Raw genomic sequence first — 5,803 nt, 5'->3', positions numbered from 1 at the left:
ATCTTTTCTTACTGAATATTTGTGACATACCACATACCAATTTTACTTTGGGCACCGTGCACGCAGAGGCGACGAACAACGGCAAGTGTGTGCTCCGCTGGCCGGCAACGGCTCGCTCAGCTTGGCGCCTCTTTCATCATCAAATGCCAATCTCGTCATGAGGGGATCAATATGCTCTTTGCATGTCCAAGGCGACGGTAGACCACAACTCCTCGTTTGAACTTGTCAAGTAGCATGCTAGCTAGTTCGTCCTTGCTTGCACATGTATGTGCTAGTCCTGTTTGATGCGTTTTTTCCCAAAGCGGCTGGTTGATATTCCAGACAAATACAGGACGTATTTAAACAAGTGAGAATCAGTCTAAGGAGGCGAGGTGGGACTATCCGAAGCAAATATCCTTTCCATTGTCAAACCGACGTGATAGCCGAGTTGGTTGCTGCCTTAGCACATGGCTCGTGAGGTTACGGGCTTGATCCCCACAGCAAGCAATATTTTTTGATTGGAGGCCCATAAGGGAACGTTTCATGTAGCCCGTATACGAGAGAAAAGCACGCTGGGGCGTTGCTCTATGGCCTAAATTCGTGAACGACGTACCACCCTTTATTAGTATCACCTCGGATATTAAAAAAACTTGATGGATTGGACGGACAAAAAACGGACGAAATTACGATGGCGAGAAGCGATAGCCCTTTTATTAGTAAGGTATAGATTAGCCAAAACACACCCATATTGCCATGTCATAGCATGCATCATATTGTTGCATATTTCCCTGTGATGATTGTGTTCCGATGTGTCTTTCGTGGTAGGTTCTGCCTCCGAGGATACCTACGAATATCCGACTGAAGGGCAGTATCCTACTACCACTCCATCAGGCAAGCAAAACCCCCTTGGTCATTCCGATACAATCCCACTCTCTCGCTTCTGCTCTCTTTTACTGCATTAGGACAACAACGATTCAACTGTTACATGCTGCGGTACTTGAACCCCTTTTCCTCTGCATGACCTGTCATTGCCACAGTAAATAGATGAAACCCACTAGCATGAGTAGGAGTTGTTTCAGCCCTGATGTGCCTACTCATTCATGCTTGTTCGTCATGCCTGCTACTGCTTAGAGTTGAGTCAGGTCTGATTCATCGGGAATGAATTGGAATGGTGATGAACATGTCCTACTATGTGTGAGCTAAGTGTGTGAACAAGATTTGATAAAGGTAGCGGTGAGAGGCCATGTAGGAGTACATGGTGGGTTGTCTCATTGAAACTGTCCTCAGGAACTGAGTTCTGTGTTTGTGATCCATAAACAGCTACTACCACACGTTGGGCCCTGAAATATGACCCCGCTCGACTTATTAACCGCCCTGTCCTCTGTCCAGGAGTTGCAACTAGTTTCTGGTGTTTGTAGGATATGTGTTGGAGGTCGTGCGTAGCGCTGACCCTAGGGGTGGGCTATGATGCGGTAGATACACCGCGGCACGTTTAATCAGGCGTTTGTTTGGTGTCTCGGGAACCCTGCACACATCGTTTGGGGCTGTGAGCGAAACCCCGGCCGGATCTCCTCGCGGATGGAACCCGAATAGGCGATAAACCTGGACTAGAGACTTGTGTGGTTAGTTAGGTCGTGGTCTACACCCACCTCGGCTTTCGCTTGAACTCTGCCGAGCACATGTCGTGTGCAGACGCTAAGTGGTGGAAACATGTCTGAAGAAGTACACCCCTGCAGGGTTATAAATGATCTATTCGAATAGCCGCATCCACGGTAAAGGACTTCTGGGTTACCTGTACAGTTCATAGACAAGTGAAAGTGGATACTCTAAAATGCGCAAGATAAGCGTGAGTGCTATGGATGGCGTTCTCATAGGGAGACGGGAGCGGATCTATAGTGGTGTATTGATATGGTGAATACGTGGACTCATGTGCGCCACCTCAAAAGAGTTACTTGCAGTCATAGTTTAGGATAGCCACTGAGTGAAAGCTGGCTTGCTGCAGTTAAACTCCACCACCCCCTTTGTTGATACCGATACATATGTACTTAGTTCTGATGTAAGTCTTGCTGTGTACATTTGTACTCACGTTTGCTCAATTTATATTTTTGCAGAGAGACTTCAGTCTCGCTAATAGTTCCGTGTGGACTTCGACGTTTAGCTTGATACCTCAACTAGGATCTTGTGCACTCGGCAGGATCTGGTAGATAGTGAGGCTTCTCAGCCTTTTTCATTTGTAGATGTCTGTACTCAGACATGTTAAGCTTCCGCATGTGCTTTGACTTGTATGCTCTGAATGTTGGGTCATGGGACCCATGTTTGTAATATCTCGCTCCTTGAAGCCTAATGAATAAATACTTTGAGTCGTAGAGTTTTGTTGTGATGCCATGTTGTATTTACACATATCTACCATATTGTGTGTATGATTGAAATGCTTGGTATGTGTGGGATCCGACAACCTAGTTGTTTATCCTTGGTAGCCTCTCTTATGGGGAAATGTAGTCTTGTGCTTCCATGAGCCATAGTAGTCCGCTACAGCCCGGTTCACCGGAGTCCTGCTAGCCCAGCACTACTGCTCCGGAACACTTGACTGGTCGGCATGTGATTCACTTCGTTCCTGTGTCTGTCCCTTCGGGGAAATGTCACACGGTGACATCCGGAGTCCTGCCTAGCCTGCTACAGCCCGGTTCACCGGAGTCCTGTTAGCCCAGTGCTATAGCCCGGATTCGCACGCTGCTGACCGACATGCTCGATGTTAACTCATGTATGCCTGTCCCCGTAAGTTAGTGCCACTTTGGGTTCACGACTAGTCTTGTCGGCCCGGGTTCTCTGTCATATGGATGCTAGCAACACTATCATATACGTGAGCCAAAAGGCGCAAACGGTCCCGGTCCATGGTAAGGCGACACCCGTGGAATACCGTGCGTGAGGCCGCAAAGTGATATGAGGTGTTACCTGCTAGATCGATGTGACTTGGAATCGGGGTCCTGACATGCGCACCCCAGAGTTCGAACCTCAAGGGTTTTGCCGGAACCCGTATTCCGACATTTGGCGTGCCAGGTAGGGGTTTGCTGAAGCTTTTCTTCCGTCGACCCACGCTTCGCTGCTCCACCACGTCCATGGAGGACGCACGCCGAGCATGAGCCGAGCGCCGAGCCGCCCTCGCCGCCCGTGTGGCTCAGACAGCTCCTGTCGGCGGGCCTCCCCGTCGTTCTCCATCACCCGCCGCCAACGCCGTCACCGCCCGGCGGGAAAAGAGCAGCAAGCATCATCGCTGCACCCCTCTGTGTGGCGGGACGGCCGCACCGCCACCCCGTCGCTGACTCCGGCTGGCTCATCATCCCACGCTCGTCGCGCGCCCACGGACGCGCAGGCCGCGCTGCTCATGGCACACGAGCTCCTGCGCTACCGCCCGGTCGACGACCTCTACGAGGACTGACTGGACCGCATCACCGAGCTCGTCAGCGCCGCTGGGCGCTCCCCCGCACCATCTCTCTCGCTGCCTCGCCCTCCCCCAGCTGCGGGCGACGTAGCTCATGCAGCACCTCGGCCACCTCCGCACCAAGACGGCGTCCTGGCGCTAAGACGCGCGGCCCCTCGATGCGACTCGCCGCGCCGGGTGCCTGCGCGCGAAGAAGGAAGCTGCCAAGAAGTTCCCCGACCGCCGGAAAACGCTCCTGCACTCCCGGCGCCACCACGTCAAGACCGCGTGCCGCCTATGGCAGCGGTGCGTGGGCATCAAGATCAAGCTCCGCCCCCGCGACGGGCCCCGGGGGCCACAACAGGCTGTCGTGCCTTCACTCCAGAGTTGTGTAGCATAGTCTGGCCAGGCAAGTTCAAGCCAGACCTGCCTCCGCGCTACGACGACACCCCCGACCCTACGAAGTTCTTGCAGCTCTACGAGCTGAGCATCGAGGCGGCCAACAGCGACGAGAAATTCATGGCGAACTAGTTTCCCATGGCTCTCAAAGATGGTGCTCGCTCATGGCTCCTGAATTTGCCCCCGGGGTCAATCTCCTCCTGGGGTGAGATGCGCGGCCACTTCGTCGCCAACTTCCAGGGCACTCGCGACCGCCCACCGGTCGCGGGTGACCTGCGCCGCATCAAACAGCAGCCAGGAGAGACCCTGCTGAAGTACATCTAGCGCTTCAACAGCGTTCGCCTCAAGATTCCCAAGGTGACGGAAGAGGCCATCATCTCAGCGTTCTCTGATGGCGTCCGCAATGTCAAGATGAAGGAGGAGCTCTCCATCCATGAGGAGCTGTGCATGGCCCTGGAGATGTTTAAGATGGCGACCAAGTGCGCAAGAGCTGAGAAGGCGCGCCTCTCCCTCCTCGAGCTCCCTGCTGCGGACCCAGAAGAGAAGAAAGCCAACGCCAAGGACGTGAAGCGCAAGGGGGCTGCCTCGCTTGCGGCAGAGCCAGAGATGAAGCGCGGCCGCGACCACCCCGAGTCGTCCAAGGCCGACCGCCCGTTCTGTGCCTTCCATAACGTACACAGCCACAAATACCAACGACTGCCAAGAGCTCAGGGCCATTCGAGATGGACGTTTCGGTTGATGCCCCGAGCGCAACGACCGGGGCTACGGCTGAGGAGGAGGACGAAGTGGGGGACGTTGGGACGACCGCGGCCCCCGTCAGGAGTGGCGCGACCGGCCTCATGAGGACCACTGGCAGGAACAGCCTCGCGAGGGCACCTGGAGGGACCAGCCTCGTGAGGACCGTCCTCAGGGCAATGCGGGCCTCCCTCCGTTGCCGCCACCGCCAAGGAGGAACAACGACCACCATCAGGACGAGGGGGCTGGGGGCTTCCAAGAGCCATGCGGTATCGCCTGCATCTTGGGCGGTGCTCAAGCCCCAACTTCCCAGCGCATCTTCAAGCAGTTTGCTCGTGAGGAGAACACGACCCTTCCTAGGCTCGAGGCCACGCACCCTCTTAGGTGGTCCAAGTGCGCCATCACCTTCAGCTCGTCGGACCAGCTCAAGTGTGCAGCAATTGTCGGCGCCCCCCCCCTGATGCTTTGTTCACCCGTCATCAGCAACGTCCATGTCACCAAGACCCTCATCGACGGCGGCACAGGGCTCAATGTCCTGTCCGTCGAGACGTTCGATAGCCTCCATGTGCCATACGATCAGCTATTGCCTACCAAGCCTTTCTCGGGAGTGACCGACGGCTCCACCACCCCGATAGGGCAGGTCCGCCTCCCTGTCACCTTCAGCCAGCGTAACAACTACCGCACCGAGCTCATCGACTTCGACGTCGCCCACATCCGTCTGCCATATAATGCCATCCTTGGGTATCCATCATTGGCCAAGTTTATGGCAGTGACCCACCACGGTTACAACGTCCTCAAGATGCCAGGGAGAGGCGGAGTCATCACGTCCCCTGCGAAGAAAGAGATGAGATGTGCTCCCTTGAGCGTGCCTTCCAAGCCGCTGCGATCGAAGACCCTGACAACAAAGGCACCACGTACCCTCATGAGGCCATCCCCAAGAAGAAGAAGCAGCTACTCCACCCAGTGCCTAAGGAGAGCGGTGTCTCCAGCAGCACAACCTCAGGACCTGCGCCCACTCCCTCGCATAGGAAGGCGCGCCCAGCGGCCTCCTCGGGCAAGGCTCGGGGGCTCTCTTCTGGAGGGCCTCAGACCTAGCCAACATCACGAGGGAGGCGCTCGGGCACCATGTGGAGGCGTGCTTCGCCGCACATTTCCCTCAGAAGAGGACCGGGCGAGGAGCGCCTCGTGCTCAGGAGTTCATCCTCAGGGTGACCCAGGAGCTTCAAGAGGCAAGGGCCATACGTGGCGACCGCCGCCTACCACCCGGCGAAG

Source organism: Triticum aestivum, chromosome 2D, assembly GCF_018294505.1.
Source record: "Triticum aestivum cultivar Chinese Spring chromosome 2D, IWGSC CS RefSeq v2.1, whole genome shotgun sequence".
Classification (NCBI taxonomy): domain Eukaryota; kingdom Viridiplantae; phylum Streptophyta; class Magnoliopsida; order Poales; family Poaceae; genus Triticum; species Triticum aestivum.
This window is presented reverse-complemented; position numbering follows the sequence as displayed.